The 19,457-nt window shown below is 28.9% G+C and overlaps 1 protein-coding gene across 1 annotated transcript in view; it reads left to right on the plus strand.

The window, feature by feature from the left end:
- Positions 1–13,087: 13,087 nt before the first annotated feature.
- Positions 13,088–19,457, plus strand: part of LOC106690462 (fatty acid synthase) — an 18,615-nt gene continuing 12,245 nt past the window's right edge. The window contains exon 1 of the mRNA XM_014435913.2: positions 13,088–13,228. The gene's annotated coding sequence lies outside the window, so the exon portion shown is untranslated. The remainder of the gene's footprint in view (positions 13,229–19,457) is intronic.

Raw genomic sequence — 19,457 nt, forward strand, 5'->3', positions numbered from 1 at the left:
TTTTACATAACTCCGTCCCATGGGCTATGAATATGTGCTGTGACAAAAAGGTGCCACTCTGCTTCCAATAGCGAATCTTCCTTATGAAAGCAGAGGTATATGAAATTATTTTGTTTTTTTTCTTGGGCAGCAGATCTACACAGCAGAAGAAGAAAATTTTTGAAATTCAGCCGTTGGAAAAGCTGGCATTTTTTTTTTTTAAATATATAAAAGCAACCGTGTTCTATTTTAGGGAATCAGAAATAATTGCTTAGCTAAGTCAAATTTCTCGTTATTTTCCAACTTGTAATCTGCAAACAGGGATATTGTTACCTGTTATGCATAACATTAAAAAATAATTTGAAATATTTAAATAGCTTTTTTATTTTTTCTAAGTAGTACAATTGTAAATCTAAATTTCCTTATATATAGAGCTTATTATTCATTGGTATCATTGTCAATTTTCAATAACGTTATCTATCCATGGAACACAACAATACCTTACGATCATTCCCAATGCCATATATTTGTGAAAAAATTGTGAGTGAAATATCAGAAGCTTTCGAAATTAAAATAATCTCATGGCTTATCAACTGAATCATTATTCACGCCTGGGTTTTGTTTATTTTTATTAAAGCCGAATACTAACATTTTTGTAATAATTAATATGAATCAAGAGCTGAATTTATAGCATTTTGCTCTATAATTTACGTTGATACAATACCTATTGAAGAAAGTAATTCTAAGATTTTAAAGTATGTACTTTCTGAGAAAATAAAAATAAAAAATTGAGTTTTGAGAAAGATTAACTTACTCAACATGTAAAGTGCTGCATATCATGTGACCAAGGGCTAAACTTTAAAATTACACCCATCCCTCTACATCTCTAGCTAAATTAGGGAAGCTTCTGCAGCAATTCCTAAACTATATTTATCGGTCTGTCCATGAGAACTGTAATTCAAAACCGAGTCGGCATACCTCAGAAAAATTTAAATTTTTTTCTAATTCTATACTGACACATCTTTGCTGAATTTGAATAAAATCTGAGATGGTAAGGCTAAAAAATGTATTGAGTTTGCGTGGAATAACCCAGTTATGAATTATTAGATGAATTATGAAAAATGTCGATGAATGGAATGTCAAATACAAAAATTGTATATTTGCTAATGTTTGTCTAATTAAGATCTTCGTTGCTTATTCACAAGTTCCGGAAGATGGACAGTTTTCATGTTATTTTAAAAACTTACATAAAAGTGAACCACCTTTCGTGAAAGCTTCCAAATGCCTTTAAAATCATAGTTATACTTCTAAAAGTTTGATATGGCGTATATTTGCTCATAATGATATGATTTCGATGACGCGTTCATTGTTTTGATTTGTAGGGAATCTAGATGCCTTTCTGGAGTTATGTTTTAAATTTATCTTTTCTTTATTTGTCTTTGAAATTTATTTTATATACGAATCGATAAAGCACATAAACGATAAAACAGATAAGTTGTAATTAAATCGGTCGACTCGTTCACGAGATTATTTTATTTTATTTATTTATTTTCAAGAGTTACGACCGTAGAAACACCTAATCGGGCGCCAGTTTTAAAAGAATAGGAATATAGTAATGTGCTAAATCATATAAATTTTAATAAATTTCTAATAATTATTTATTAATTAATAATTAAAATAAATTGTGGTCCTCTAGTTCTGAAATATAAATTTTAGCCTTAGGAATTTAAATGTTTTTCACTGCATGAACCAGGCGGTAGGGCTGCCCAACCACGTCCATGAGTCCTATCATTCTAAATTTTGTTATCATAATGAGTCATAAAGTTTTATTTATATGCTGTTAGAAAACAAGCTGCTCAACTGCAGAAAATGAGATTATTTGTAATCAACAAACTGACTCACTCGATATTGAAATCTTGTTACTTGATATTTGCTTTCTTCTCCTCATTTTCCCTCAGTTTCTCACTTAGAAAGTGGCTGTGATAGGGCTCTTTATTGTGAAAGTAAGATATTGAAAGTAAATTAGTTTTATATACGGTCAAGTGTTTTCAATTTTTTTTACATTAGTGCACTATTTAAATAATTTGTGTTAAATTGAGTACTTGACAAAAAAAAAAAAAAAAAATTAATACAAAATTAAATCTCTTCTAACGGACAGCTCTCTAATGGAGATAAGGACAATTCTTAAAACATTTGGGATAGAAGTACACGATGTAAGATCATTATACTAATTAAACAATACACAAAACTGTGTAGAAAAATAGGATGATATACAGAACATAATAATAATATAAACAGAGTAAACTAAAAAATCAAATAACCATTAATAAACATTTGATAAAAAAGGAATTATAACAATAGGAAAAAGACTCTATTAAAGTAATAACAAATTAAGTGATATAATCAATTAATAAAAGTACAAAAAACAAATATGGCAGAAAAAATAAAAGAGGAAAAATATAGAGAGGGAGATAATATATGGCAATACATGGCAGAGGAAGATAATACATGGCAAGATACAAGTACAGGAGGATGGCAAATGAATCTAGAGATAGAAAAGGGAAGAATAAAATAATAATGCTAACATCATTTATGTATGAGCGCGGAGGGGGGGTGGGGAGGGGAGAGAGCAAGAAAAAATTTAATAAACTTATGGTTCACGTCCTTTATTTTTCGAATCAGAATCATGTCTATTTCTTGGTATTCCAGTGAAAAAAATCCTATTTTGTTTATCAAGTTATGCATTTAGTTTTCCATATTATATTTTCCATTTCTCATACATAAAATATTAACATATTATAAATAAGTAAAAACGTATTTATTACTTTACCAATTCGCCCTAATAAAGTCTTGAAATTCTGGACGAAACGTTGACACCAATAAATATGTTTGTACTTCTTAGTGTTATTCACAGAACCGCACCCCCAACATTCATATCCTCATTAACATATTAAAAATTATGAATATTTTAAATATAATTTATGAAATAGAAATTCCTATAAGGAAACTCTATGATACTTTTCTACAATTTACGAAACGGAATATGTGTGAATCGAATTTCATAAGTTAACACATTCCCTTTCTAATTGCGTGTTACACTTAGTAAAGCTTCTGAATTTTATCAACCTTGTCTAGAATTGAATTTTTTTTTTTTTTTGTATTTTCAATTTCATGTTACTAAAATTAATCTTTTAAACATCATTTATTTGCTAATTCTTCAACTATATTTTTAAATAACCTTTGTTTCAGTAATTTTTCAGAAAAATTATTTGCATTAATAAAATTGGTTAAACTGTTTTCATAATTTAGATCTGTCTATATAAAATATTTAGTCTTTAAATAAAAAACTATTTTAACATTTACTTTGCGAATATCAATAATTAGTTTAATTTACGGATCCCATATGCCCGTATTTTTAAGATCGAATATGAAATAACGGACAAAAAAAAATCTTTTGTTAGCTCTTAGTTATTATAACTACTAAGCAAAACTTTGTAAATGAATATTTAGCCAATGAAGCCATGAACAGCCACTAAAAAGGTAAAATGAACTTTACAAAATCATTTAAAACTAAATTACTGCCCAATCATCAATTTCAATATTTCATTTTATAAGACTAACGATAATTAATCACAATAAAATGTAAATAAAAAAACAACAAAGTTACATCAAGTATTTCAAGCCATGAAGTGCTTCCGAGTGGTAAGCATAAGTATAATTCCTGGCCATTTTAAAGAGCTAACCAATTAATAAATGAAAATTGGTACAGATTCAAACAAGAACGATCAGGAGGTGATTTAGTTTTAGATTTTTATCCAATTAAGAGTACCCACTTTATGAGGAAGGTTAAATCTCGAAGGGCTTCCCAACCCACAGGGCTAGCTCACGGCTAGAGTGGAAAAGAAAATAATTATCTGCACACAGTATTTGAACCTGGTTCCTCGAAGTAAGTAACATGGTGTCTCAACACAGAGCTACTCGCTCCCACTTATATTTTACTATAAGTTTGTTAATTACTTATGTTATAATTCATATTTATCCTAGGACTGATTAGGATATGTGCACCAGTTATTGAAAGGCCAATCTAAGCTTTCAAATATAAATAATTCGTTCCAAAAACCGTTTCAAAGTTGGCGCCAATTATAAGCTAAATTTTCAACTTCCACGCTCAAAAATTGAAACGGTTGTTGGCACCAAACTCTTTTATAATGAGGAAATTTTTAATAGAAGGATTGATATCTGGTTCAGGCTAGATCGGTTACATATGGAACATTAAAGTCTTTATGGATGATTTTATTTGTAACAAAGTAAGGACCATTGAGGATTTTACGAAGGATTTTGGATTGTAAGGATTGGATAAGAGAGGAATTCGAAGGTTTAGTGGAGCCCCAAAGCTCAACTCCGTATGACCAGATAAGGCTTATTATAGTTGTGTAGATCAGTCTTTTGTAATGAATTGGAAGTTTGGACCGTTTGTCTAGTAAGTGCTGTAATAGTCAGAATCGAAGTGCAGTTTCTTGTCTTTTGAGTCTTGTGTGAGGGTTCCAAGCTAGTCGTTTGTCCTGATGTAGTCCAAGGCAGCGGATCTATTCGACAGAGGTAAGGGCAACATTATTAAAGTATACTAAGGGGTAGTCGGTAGATTTATGACGAAGAGTAATGGTGATTTGTTGGGATTTATTTAGATCCTCCAATTAAGTTACCATGATTCGAGGGTTGTGATATGGGACTGGAGAGTTTGAGATGCAATCAAAGGATTATTAACTGTGAGCACACATGTGTCATCAGCATACGTGGTGAGGATAGTGTTAGGATTGGTTGGGATATCAGCTGTATAGACTGTGTAGAGGTTGGGACTGAAGATACTACCTTGATGAACACCAACGGTCTGAGAATAAATAGGAACCATTGTGGTTTACTTTGAATAATCTATCAGTGAGAATGGAACGGATAGTGAGAAAGTATGTAGGAAGTAGGAATTTACGGAGTTTGTAAAGCAGTCGACTAAGCCTGCTCTATATCGAAAATGAATCCCGCGCAATACATTCCACACTCTAAAGAAGACTAAACAACCTCCACCACAAGATGACATTGCTGGATAGTGGAGTGAGATGCTCGGAATCTAAACTGGTGATCTGAAATTATATGATTGGAATCCTAATATTTAAAAACCAAGTTTGACCTGTCAATAATTGGTGCACTTGCCCCTAGATGTTTACTTGTAATATTTGAGCAATATTGCTGGTTATAGAATAAAGCATTTTTTTTTTTAACTGTAAATAATTAGCTTTAAGAACAATGCTTCATGTTCGAACAGGTGTTAAAACAGAAACACAATGGCTTTTCTTCTCCAAAGAATACATTATCACATTTATACATGCATATTTTTTTAATTTAAATATTTTATTCGCAACTGTAATTAGCAAAACGATAAGTTAATTTCTTTTATAACAATTAGTGACATGATAAGGTCAAAAATACAGCAGCTATGGCCATTGTCTTGTTATTTTTTTTAAGAAAATTTTATTTCAATGCTGTGAACAATAAGCGGCTGTGTAAACAGAGATTGATTGTTGTCAAATATTTAAATTCTATTTATTTAATTTTTATTATTTATTCAATAACTCTCTAAATCAACCCAAGTCTGTCATTAGCAGGTTAATAAATAATTAATTTTGAAATTTTTATATTGAAGTGTATGTTGAAATTAGAATATTATAAAAGAAAATGAGACCTACATTTATGAAACCAAGTTTTCGGTATGATTTTGTTTCATTCATGAACACATTTATGAAAAACACAGTCAAATTGATAGAAAAATATCTTTTATACTCCTAGAGAAAGGATGAGGTTGAACTTAACATTTTGATGATTTTTGTTTTGCTATTCAAAGTACTTTATTAGCTCATTTTTTTAAAATTTCATCTACATCTTTTCATTATTTTTTTTTCCAATGCCTTCAAATTTGTATTTATATTTATTCATTAGGGGGAGTGGGGTAGCTCAGTGGGTAAGGAGTTGCTATACTAACTCCAAGAAATCAAGGTAAAGATTATTTTTCTAGTACAGTGATTCCTAACTTTTTTTTTGGTGATGTAACCGATTTGGTACCAATAATTAAATGGCAGAACGTTTTTGATAGAAGTAGGTAAAAGGCGGAATCCCTTCATTATCAAATACACCTATGATAGTGTGTGAAATGCCGTATTTTGATCAAAAGCTAGGTAAGGTTAGTATAAATGTGTTCATGAATGAAACAAAACCATACCGAAAACTTGGTTTCATAAAAATTTCAACATACATTTCAATATAAAACCTGGCAAGGTTCAAAATTGTGTTGAGTTGTATTGAAATGAAATACTCCTAATTTATTTCGGGAGGCCACTATTGGGAACCACTAATCTAGTAACAAAGTACAGTTACTGTATCTGTGGATTAAGGTTCTCTCCGGAGTTCACCCAGCCTCTATTAATTAGCCAAATCTGGTGGTTGAGCGCGTTTATGAACAAATCACCTTCTTGTACAACCATTGTACAAGAATACAATACTTAAATAATTAAGTATTTAACCAGAGTTGCTTTACTTACAAACCTTCCCAGGGTTCATATTTTCATTTATTTATTTATTCATTAACTTTTTAAAATGATTAGGTATTATATTTATAGGCAGATAAACGATCCTCTTACAGTGAATTATTTGATAAGAAATAGAGAAGAATTTAAAAACTATTTAAAGGCGATTTTGTTTTCAATTTTGGAATGAGGTACACTTGTTTTCCGCCAGTTACACTAATTACACTCGTATAATTGTTATAAAATCAATTTTATTGAGAACTGCTGGATCCTTCCACCTTTTGGTTACTAATTAGACCTGATTACGAGCCAAATTGAAAAACAAAAAAAAAATTTTTATTAACTCCCATTATATCATTTATAAATGAAGTTTTCTGAATACTAAGCCAACAATAACCGACAAAAATGGACTCGAAATTATCTGAATTGTTTCGTTTGAATACAAGCGAAAAAAAAAGAAAATTTTTTTTTAATATATTAAGGTATTCATGGGAAAACCTCCATGAATATTTACTTTCTACTCATAAAAAAAAATTAAAAACAAAACGGTTGTTTAACATAACATTAATTTAACAAGGTCGTTTTGTTACATAAATTAAAACAATTGTATTGTTTGAAAATTATGTAAATTATTATACAAGGTATACACACAATTATTATACATTTAAACAATGGGAATGCCACTCGCGTCATTTAAAATTTTCAAAATCTTTTTTTTTCCAGACAAAAAATTGTAGGGTTGAGTATTTTCATAGCATCCCGTGATATTTAACTAAAAAGGTTTTTATTACAAGTTTTATTACATTTTTATTTCTAGCCATGTTCATGCCATTTTTCTCATGCTCTTTTCTGAAATTACTGGCTTGACTATTATTAATGCAGTTGTTTATTATTAGTTGTAAATTATTATCTTTAGTTATATTTTATTTCATAAATCTTATTTTTGTCGTTCATTAGCCGAATTTTATTATTATGTTTTCAAGTAGTCTCTTTATTGTTGTTATTTACGTATTTATCACATTTGAAAAAGTACGTAAATCACTAAATGCGCCCATCGGACCAGATTATTTGTAAGCAACTATATATATATATATATATACACACACACATAAAAGTTTATTATATACATGATATCATTTATCACATTGGTAATATGACTAAAAGTCGTCACCATCATAAGACAAAATGTATTACTGTTGGTATTAATAAGTAATTTGTATACTTTTGTTTATGTAGCAATATTATGTAACCTTTCATCATGAAAAGGGTCCGGGTCGGAACATAATTGATTAATAGAAATTTTGCCGATAGGTAAGATTAATTTCTACCATCTCTTCTTTCTGATACCTCCCTCCTACCTAACAGATAAAAAATTCATATTACAAGACTTAACAAAAGAATTAAGAGTTAATGAAGACTACATCCAAATAGCTGATCTTTATTCTAATAAAAATTGAAATCCGAAATTTTTATATAAATGGAAACATCAGTAAATGTAAATTAACCTAAATATATTGATTAATGTTTTTAATTTTTATTCCTAACCTTGCTTATCCCAGGCCTATTCCTAACCCATTCCAAGCCCAGCCTATTCTTGGAATAAAGGGACCAAACAGTTATTCCAATTGTGCGTGCGAACACTTGATTCTCTTAGCTTTACTAAATAAAAATACAATTCCTTTATATTAATAAAAATAAATAGAAAATAGTTATTTGAGATTTATTAAATCGAGAGAAACAGAACTGCCAATTGCATCGGGAATTTTAAATAGAGACAATAGAGGATTACATCTAAAAAAGGTTCATGAAGTTTCACTCCCCCGAGAGGAAGACCACGCATTTCCTGGGAGGAGAGTGTTAAGGAGGCGGGATAAGGACTGGCGTAGGATAAGGAAGATGGTCCAAGAGGAAGATATCTGGTCCAGACTCTGCAAATTGTAACCACACATTGCGCAAGCGGTAAAGAGGATAAAATGATTATGATGATGATGATGATGAAGTTCCACTCCCAGTTACCTACAGTTAAAGGAGCAGTGACCTACAACTTGGGAAACCCAACCACAACCCGAAGACTGAAGCCCAGGCTGCTGCAGGACATCCTGTTATAAGTTCTATATTTATCAGTTCTGTTATCGTCACTCTAAAATTTTATTTTATTTTAATTTTTTTTCTCTTTATCTTTTTCTTCAATTAATTTTTTTTTCCCCATTAGAAGTCCATTATTTATTTTATTAAATCCATAAATGTCATTATTTTTGTTATTAATTTTACTTTTATATTTTTATAAGAATTATTATTTATATTTATTTTTTATTTATATCGTTTTATATATGGGGATGTCTTTTTTATGCAACTACCCCCCCCCATAATGAATTGTTAAAAATAAAAAAAAGTAATCTTACATTCACCATGTAAGGCCCACCAGGTATTAAATGGGAAAAAAAAAACAAAAAAAAAAACAGAAACATATAACGTCTTCATTCTCTCTACCACGTAGGAATACCGAGTTAGATTTATAAAAGTACATGAATTTAAAAATTGTTCTTTAAGGTTTCTACCAACAACGTGCAGGAGGCTTTTCTTCTAAAACTTTTTAAAAAATTTTAAAGTGTTAAAGATCTAACTTGGACTACCAAAGCAATAAACTCAGCGATGACAATGCTAATTTTATTGTTTAATAAAAACAAGTTATTATTCTTAATGCCTTTAATAACTCACATTAGAATGGTTCGACGCGATCGCCGTCTATTGTAGTATACGTACCAAAGCAGATCAATGTTCGCACATCTCATCTGTTTTGGAGTATAAAGTCCATCCAGGAAGAATTTTCAGAAGCAATTAATAAGTCGTCTAAATAAGGATAACAAAACTCAAGTCCACTCTAAATATTGTTAGTTAAGTGTTGAAATATCTATAGCGCATTCCGCAGCTCTCAATAAAATAGCACTGAATTCTTAAACATAACTGTACCATTTACGAGGGCTTTTGATTATTCTCTTCATTTATTGGTATCTAATAATACTCCTAGCTGTGATCTAACTTCGAGAAAATGGTTTCTTCGAGAATAATTTTACCTATTTTCTTTATTTTAGTAAGAGAATATCTTTCGAATAATATCCTATCGTTAAGTCTTTTATAATCTGCACAGACTATTGTTAGCATAAAATAATCGAATTTCTTTAACTTGGATTTTTCAAGGTCATTAACTGCTAAAATGGGATAAGCATCACTATCAGCCAGTAAACTTGTCTCATTGAAACTAACTGTATTGCTGATCTGGAATTTTTATGGCAGCACCTGTTTATGTCTTGGGGATTATTCCTTCTCCTAATTCAATTTACATTCTAGTATGGTAAAAATATTTTACAATAGAGATATGTAGACAAAGTAATACTTTCCTGGCGAATTTTATAATTGTATGTACGATTATACGATTTATCCTTACTTAAATTATCATAAAATCGAAGAAGAAAGTTGAGGATTAGTGTTCACAACCTCTGTAAATCTGGTCCCTATTATTAAAATATTTAAAAAGTTTTTAGAGCTGTGGTAGCCCCCCTAAGAGGTCTGCAGAATTATTTAAAGAAATATATCTCTTGTTTAAAATGTGAAGAATATCATTCTAAGATAAGTGCGGCAATCACTCTTTTGCTATCAACTTTAGAACTTCGATTATTAGGGATAATTATTAGAACTCATTGGGGACTACCAGAACTCAAAAGATGTTTTAAATATTTAGAGGATGGAGACCAATTTCACAGAGTTCTGTTGACAAGGCCTAGTAAGTATTTTAGAAAATCCCATTCCTGACTTTCGCTTACACTTTTGCCAATAGTAGTACAAGAGCCGGGAAGAAAAAAAAAGGCAGTTATCTCACCCCAATTTTTGATTACTTTAATGAAAACTAGGTATAATTACTAGTCAAAATTGATGAGTCTGCCAAGTATAGGTAGGGGGAATAAAAAATGGCGGCTGTTTCAAAACCTTAAAAAAACATAAATTTTTCATTCGGAGCTCTATATTTTAAAAACTACCAACAACACTAGAAAATCTAAGAGAACATTATTTAAAGAAGGGTAAATTTGCTGAAATATTATCCCTAAAAGAGCTATTTACGTCCAATAGTTCTCGAGATACAGCTTTTTAAAAAGCAAAATTTCTTAAAAATCTACTGAAAGATTAGTAGTTAGTTAATTTATTTTCAAAAATCTATATCTCAGGAACTATGTGACGTACAGATGTCTATTAGCACTCAAATTAAAGCTAGTTTAATGGACTATAAAGAAGTTTACGACCTTTACTTTCGTAGGAATAGTAGTTTTCATGATATTTGCTAAAATAAATTGATTGATTGATATAGTTGTTCGGACAATAAGTTTGATTTAAGAAAAAATTCATTCCAGAAACCACTGGACGTACAGATGTCTGCCAGCGCTCAAATTAAAGCTAGTTAAATTTACTAGAAATAGTTAATTATGTTTATCTTTGTAGGAGTAGTAGTTTTTATGATATTTGACAAAATAAACTCACAAAATGTTCATTTTTAGTTGTTCGTATAAAATGTTGGATTTTTGAAAAAATATATCTCTAGATCCACAAGTCGCACAAATTTCTGTCAACACTCAAAATAAAGGAAATTTAACTTACTATGAAGTAGTTTATGACACCTATCTTCGTAGGGGTAGTATTTTTTATGATATTCACATATCAATATAAATTTGGCAAATGAAAATTTGTCCGAACAACTATAAATCAATTTATTTTAGTGAATTTCATGTAAACTATTACTACTAAGAAGATAAACATTATAAACTACTTTATAGCTCATTGAACTAGCTTTAATTTGAGTGCTAACAGACATCTGTACGTCAAATGGTTTTTGAGATATAAGTTTTTCAAAATAAATTCACTAACTACTGATCTTTCAGTACGTCCCATACAACATTTTTATGAAATATTGCTTTTTAAAAAGCTATATCTCGAAAAATATTTAACGTAAATAACTCTATTAGGGCTCATATTTTAGCAAATTTACACTTCTTTAAATGACGTTCTCTTTGGTTTTCTTGTATTGTTCCAAGATTTTAAGATATAGAGCTCCGAATGAAAAATTAGTTTTTTTGTCGCTTTAAAACAGCCACCATTTTTTTCCCCCCTACCTATAGTTGGCAGACTCATCAATTTTGACTATTAATTATACATAGTTTTCATTAAGGTAATGAAAAATTGGGGTGAGATAACTTTTTTTTTTTTTACTTTTTCTCCTCTTGGGCTCTTGTACTATAAGTTCCTTGTCTCATCTACACTTCGGAAACGGCTCATCCGATTTTGCTCAAAGTATGAAATTAATTAAGACATGGACGTTATCAAATTAATTGAATTCCTGTGTACTTGGCCGACGTTTTTGAACAGTTATGGAAAATTAGTAGCAGAAGTTTTAATTCTATATCTAACTATATTGCAACGTCTGATATCATTAGATCTACACTTAAAAGTTTTTTGATTGGGAATATTTTAAGAAAAAAATAGTTAATCCTTCTGGTATTTGGAATAGGATTAAACTGGTTATATTTATAATACATATAATATCAATCCTTAACATTGTCGATTTATCAAATTAGAACCCAATGGTATATCCATGAATAATTGGTATGGGATGGGCGAGATGTTGGGAAATAATTTTTCCAATGTCATAATAAATTCCATGATATTGTCAAATATTGTCAAATATTAGATGACATACTAAATATAATTTTGCGAAAATATAGCTGTTATAAAACATTTTTGTTGTAAAAAGATAATGAGCCGCGTTTTTACAACTAGACCTTGTATTTCAACCACTTATTTATTTAAATAAAAGTGATCCAGCGACGGCAATATAAATTTTAAAACTTTTGTTATTTTCGCTGTTACTCGATTTCTGGTAATCGAAGTCAAAGTTTAAAAATTCTCAGTCACCATAAACTTTTCCATAAAATCAAATTTATGTACGTTTTTCGTACACCCAATGCTAAATTTGAAGTTTCTAAGCGAAATAAAATTTTAGATCTATGTAAATTAATTGAACAGTAAAATCATTTTTTAACTGACATAAGATTAGAGTATTTTTTTTTTTTTTATGTAAATTTTTTATTAGAGATAATAAGTTGGTTTTATGATTTTTAAAAATTTAATCATTTCTTTAAGGCTTCGTACCTTTGGGAACCGTTTCCAAATACAATCCATAAATATAGGACTAAAGATTAGAGAAATTTGGAATAATTAAGGAAATAAAATAAAAATACTAGAATTAATTTGCAAAAGATTCAAAAATGAAAAGAAAGATAAGAAAAATACTTTTTCTGTTAGAAAATATCACATTTGTCTTTTTAAGTCCATATCCTTGACTACGCAAAAAAGGATTTATGCCGTCTTCTATACAATATAAAATCCCAAATTTACTCATGCTGTAATGTGACCCTGTGTTTTCCATTTTCATACATTCAAAGCAAGTCTAAACTCAGTATAAAGGGTCAGTTTTACGTCAGAGGATAAAAAAAAAAAAAAAAAAATTGAAAAAATATATCATTTTAAGCAAAGAGAGGGAACAGGAGTGGGGTAACTCTAACCTCCCAGGCGTTTTCTATTCAGTCAGTAACCTCACGGCAAACCAAGTTGGTGGACTTAGTTAGCACAAGGTATGGAATGAAAGTTTAAATATTTTATTATTTTTATATTATACATTATTTTGTTCATTGTATATTTACTTTATAGGTATTAGATTGTTTAATTATAGATAAATTGCTAACTTTTTTTTTATATATATATACTTGAATTCAGAATAGTTTAAAACGGTATGATAGAACCTACAAATACTAAACACATATAAACTAATCCAGTCAATTAATTTTTTAAATATAAGACAAGTATCTGAAGGCAAATTTAGTCTATTTATCTATTTACGATTCGTATAAAAATTTCTTTTTATCTTCTTACTTCAGATTAATGTTTTTTAAGAGTTGTAGATTACTTTTTGAATTTAATTTCTTCATTACTACTTACTACTCTATTTTTATTCAAACATCAACAATTCTTATATTAGTATTATAAATTGTTATAGATATATTAATATTAATAGTTTTGAATATTATTATTAATGAATTTGAAATATTAGTCTTTCATATTTTTACCTGATGACACCAATAACAAAATTTCTTTTTTACGACTGCCTAACATTTTTCTAATGAGGTCTGCCAAGTTGACACCATTATAATTACTTTTTCAGATATTAGTGTTTTAGTAAAACAAAGTCCAAGGGCACATTACTGTCACAGTTTTCTTTATATTTTGATGTAATTATACTTTAGGCTAAGCGTTTCGCGAATCACAGATGTATCAGAAGTTATAAAATTAATAAGAATAAATTAATTATATTAATTATCTTAATTTCCAATAACAATTATAAAAAGTCATACTTTATTTTATACAAAATGCGGCCAAAAGATTATGTCTACCCATGCAATACTAGTAGGGCCTTTGGTTATGAATTGTTTGACTGGAATATTTTAAACTAATTGGTAAATTGCAAATAAAACTAAAAAATACTCTCTTTCAAGTTAAGCTAGGGTAGAGGGAACCAGGGAATAGAGAAATTGCTGGAAAAAAATGTTGACAACCTTACAGCAAGCAAGAGAAAACAGAACTTGGGAATCTTGTTTGAATCACATACTGCTCAAAACGATATTAGATATGACATACCCTTTGACACAACTTTCTGACTAGTTAAATTCAACAACAGGCTTGAACTGAGGTTGTACTAGTAAGATTAGTCAGGCACTTTTTGTTACTTCTTGTAGACTTGACAAACAGTGTTGGAAACTAAAAAAAAAAAATTTTTTCATAGTTTTGGAGGGAGATTTGAAAAAGGCCAGGTTAGACCAAGGAGTATTGGTTAATCGGGAAATGATAGGGGAAAAACCAACAAGTTGGGGTGAAGACTGACAAAATTTGAATTGAATAACTATTTTTCCCAAGCATCAAAACTCAAGGTAAACATTTAAAAGTATTAGTGAAGTGGTGACATTATAGAGTGGAGCAGCCAGGATAGAGAGGTTTTTTAAGGTTGATAACTCATTTCGGATGATTGGTTGATCAATTAATAATTTTTGGAATATTCGAGAATACATCAAAGGGATATGTTTCCACATTTTTTTACTTTAAATTATTCCAATTAGAAGGCCCACTAACAGCTTGGGACAAGAATTTGACATTTTTCGTGGATTTACCTAAATCCAAATTTCTTTAGACGCTTTAGCCTTAAATTGACATATATAAAGTTCTTTTTCCTATCCTTTTATGACACCAGGAACTAGCAATCAAACAATTAAAACATTATGTCATAAAAGTATAGTAAATTAAATTTTAATCTATGAAATTAAAATTTATTAATCTTTATAAAATATTTTCCAATAATTGTAAATGGTTAAAGGAGGTTTCAAGGAAACATCAGAACTAAAACTTTACCTTCAATTTTATTTTCTGAAAGTTGCGAGCAATGTTCGCTCATTTTCATAGTCTCTACAACCTAAATAATTAATATAACACTTATTAAATAGATATTTAAATTTGGTTTTAACAAAAATTCAAAATTTTAACAACAAGTTGTTATGCTTCATACAATTTTTTAAATTTAATCAATGCATATAGTGTCCAAAGTTTGAAAAAAAATCATCAAGTTTATATAAAAATTAATTACCTCTCTATTTTTCTCCAAACAATCTACTCAAAACCGATATTTTTCTATACAATTTTTTTTTTTTTATTTCAAAATAACTACTAACGGTTTCTCGTTGATTGTGCTGCTTAAACAAAGATATTTTGTTTAACGTAAGTATTTTAAAAGATATTAATCTACCGTGCATGGGTATATATTTTTTATTAGTCTCTTAACATATTTAGGACTATTTGAAAACAAATATGAGAATTATGTCATCTTTGAGATTCTATATATTTTGTTATTTGTAAAACAAAATAACCGTTTCAGAATTTTCTAAAACACTATACTTAAATATTTTTATTTTTTGGAAGATTGAGATAGGTTATAAGATTATTTTTTTATTGCTTAGGTATACTACACAAACTACTCGCAAAATTTTAAGATGATATCTGGAATAGTTTATTGAAAACAACATCTGCTCACGTCAACAGAACTTTTAGTGGTTCTGATTAATTTATTAATCATTAAAATAAAAATTATTCATGATAAGGCAAAAGAAATTTTACAAGTGTTATCTGGATTGTAATATAAGTCAGTGTGTCAAGTTTCATCGAAATCTGAGAAATCGCATGTCAAATTAATTTTTATCAGGTGGTTTGATATGCTCTCTAGGTATTTTTATTGTATCATTTTTTTAGGGATATAGAGAAAAAATGAACATATTATAATTAATATTAATTATTATGATATACTTTATTAATATTAATTATATGATAATTCAATTGAAGTGATTTTTTTTAAATTACATCAATCAGAATTTTTAATGGATTGGAAGTTTAGACCGTTTGTTCAGAAAGTACTGTAATAGTAGAAATCAACATGCAGTTTACTGTCTTATCAGTCTTGTGTGAGGATTCCAAGTTAGTCGTTTGTCCAGATGTAGCCTAAGCTAGCAAAACTAGCTTAGAAACTACTTAACTTAGAAAGTACACTGTAGGAGTAGTCGGTAGGTTTTAAAATAAAATAAATATATAAATAATTGTTTAAATGTTTTTCTCCTAAAGAGGTAGTAAAAAACACTTAAAACTTGACATTTATAACTTTGAATGAATAGGGTGTCTCTTGTTAAGGGTATGTACAACCACTTGTATCCCCAAACCCTTATAGAATTCCATTGATGACTATACTAAAATAATGATTCAAGTTCGTAATTAATTAAATTATTTTGTTGGTATGTGTAGTATAAACCATATCCACACAAAAAAACAGCTTAAAAGTACCTAGTGTGTAATAATTGCCTAAGTCCTATAAAAATATAGTTCGATGTACCTAAGTCATCCATATTGTTGTAATAATTTTTTACCTTTCACATGAGCCGAAAATCTAAAGATTCTAGAGTTTCTGAGGATTTATATTTTTCAGTTTATTCCACAAACCAATAAAACCAACCCAGAATACATTATTAATAAAGATTAGTAACAAATTAAAATACGCGTCCCAAATAATGGTCCGATTCAGATGGTTTTTTTTTTTTATAATGCTTTGTAGAGAATTTTCTTTTCTTCAAGTGTTCAAGCAAATACTTTTACGTAAAATGCATACCTTTTTAAATAAAGCTAAGCTAAAAATATAGTGAAACCAATAGAATAAATCTAATTAATATATTTGATAACTTTTATTCCATATATTTAATATTTATTTTACTAAGTTTCGGCATTATGAAAGCTATATTTTGTCTTTTTCTTCAAAGTTACAATAATAATAATTTTCAATCATACAATTACCAAGTAAACTTATATTATATACAATTGTCAACTTATTAAAATAATTATGTTTTACTGTTTAAATAAAATAATTTGTATCCAAGTTAAATTTCCGACATTCTTTATAATTACTTTATGTGTCCAACGTTATATATACCAATAAAATAAGTCTCAAAGAAATGAGAAGGTTATATATAAATTATTATTTTACATTATCTTATCCAGATTAGGTTTCCTTCAACCAATCCAAAATATATATATATAAACAATAGGATACACGTAAAAAAAAGAAAAAAAAAATTTTATCACTGTAGCAATCCTATTACTTTTCACATGTTTGATTTTTACTTAATTAAGCTTTATTAATATATTTTTTCAATTAAATATAATATAATAAAACATTTTTTTAAGTCCATTAGATAAAATAATAATATTTTGTAAGATTTTATATAAATATACATATAAAAAGTGAAGAGAGTACAGTTGGAATAGCTGTCGTATGCCTTCCACTACATAACTCGGCTCATAGTAAGTTCATTTCGTACCGGTCATCTGTGCAGGCCAGCGTATAGAATAATCATTGTAATCTGTTCATGTAATCATAAGCGGAGGTTTCACAGTGACAGTGATAGTAACAGTAAATGTGTGGCGCATATGCAGATAGTAGTACGAGCGACTAACAAGCAAGCACAGGAAGAAAAATTATGATATATTTATTATAAAATACTCTACCCAAAAAATAAAATATATTTCCCAGTTTCTAAAAAGTTGTAAAGTTGAAACCGAGTTTTTATTGGACATTTGATCCCAAATTATTGAAATTCTTAAGGTAGCAATCCCTCACATCAAAATAATAGCTAATTAGAATGTTTCCTAATACTTTTATAGTAGGGGTTTCGGGCGCTTTCAGACCACTGTGCGCGAAGTTGAATTTTTTATAATTCAATATGTTAATTATACAGCTTTCAATTAACACGGTAGTGTAGTGCAAACACTGTAGCAGACCCGGTTAAGGGTCAAGTTAACATGCTAATTCATTTCGTCCTCAGGGATGTTGATGAGAGTAATCTCCATAGTTGGTTTTCTTTTAATTTGTTTTTCACGTTTTAGTAAATTTTGTGTATTCTAAACACCTAGTTATCGCCTGTTAATAATGTTTTTCTCTTGGAAAGGAGCAGTGTTTATGAATATTAGATAACTATTAAAATGAATTGTAAATAAATATTAATATATTATGATGGATAGTAAGAACTATTTAACAATTACCAGGTAAATAAATATTATACACTTAGTTTTTGTAAAGATCCCATAAACTCAACTTGTTCATATTAGTCTTTGTTAGTTTCGTGACTAATTCATGAGATAACTTAACATAACAGGATAGTATAAGATAACGGTTTGTAATCAGTATTTTCAAGGTAAGAAGATTTGTGTTTTAAAATAATATTTCCTTTAATTTTAAACACAACTAAATTTAAACGAGCTGCCACAAACTTCATAGTATAATGATTTAAAATTAAACCATCGTTTTATGATTATACAATGAGCATGGTGTCGCTCTCATATCTTCTAAGAGGCTGTAAGATAGAAAGTAAAACATACCCTTTCTATAAGGGTTTAGGGACGTAAATATCTTTAATAATAGACACTATCCACTATACATACAAAGCCATAAATGTTAAGTTTTGAAATTTTTTTTCTACCTCTATAAAAGAAAAACATTTAAACTATTTATTTACATATTAATTTTATTTAAAAACCTACAGTATCCTTTAACAATGTTTCTCTTACCCAACCAATCCAATATACTTCCAAGAATACACAATGCCCCTTACTTTGTCACAAGTAAAATCATGCATAAAGATCTTAATGTCCCATATGTAACCGATCTAGCAGATATTAAACCTTCCATTATAAACTTTCAAACCACCCAAAACCACTAGTTTCTAACAAGTTTCCTCTTATATTCCTGACAGTCTTCCAAAGCGCCTAAAAAGAAGATGACCAGGAGACCTGCTAATATAAAAACGTCATTAGAGTGCTATCAAGAGGCAGTTTCTGTACACGCCTATATCACTCCATTAGAACTGAGATCAAGTTTACTGGATGTACTAATATGTACAGTTGTAAATTTCAATAAATTTCAATTAAAAAAAAATAAACTACACTGATTCAAAATTTAAAATTTCGTCTATAATTGAAGCTATTAAATGATTTTATATCAAAAATGTTTTATAAACATCAATAAAAAGGACCCAGCTGAACTTTTTTCCAGCGTAGAATGTTTAAAAAAAAATCACTAGGTGGCTTCGAGACCTTCTAATATAGACATTTTATTAGAGTACTACCAATGAGCAGTTTCTCTGCATCCTTGTTTCATACCATTATTATCTAATATCAAATTTACTGGATATATTTTTATGTTAATGTCAATAAATTTTAAAAAAT

Source organism: Halyomorpha halys, unplaced genomic scaffold (genome assembly GCF_000696795.3).
Source record: "Halyomorpha halys isolate HHAL.00 unplaced genomic scaffold, Hhal_1.1 Scaffold1724.1, whole genome shotgun sequence".
In the NCBI taxonomy this organism is placed as follows: domain Eukaryota; kingdom Metazoa; phylum Arthropoda; class Insecta; order Hemiptera; family Pentatomidae; genus Halyomorpha; species Halyomorpha halys.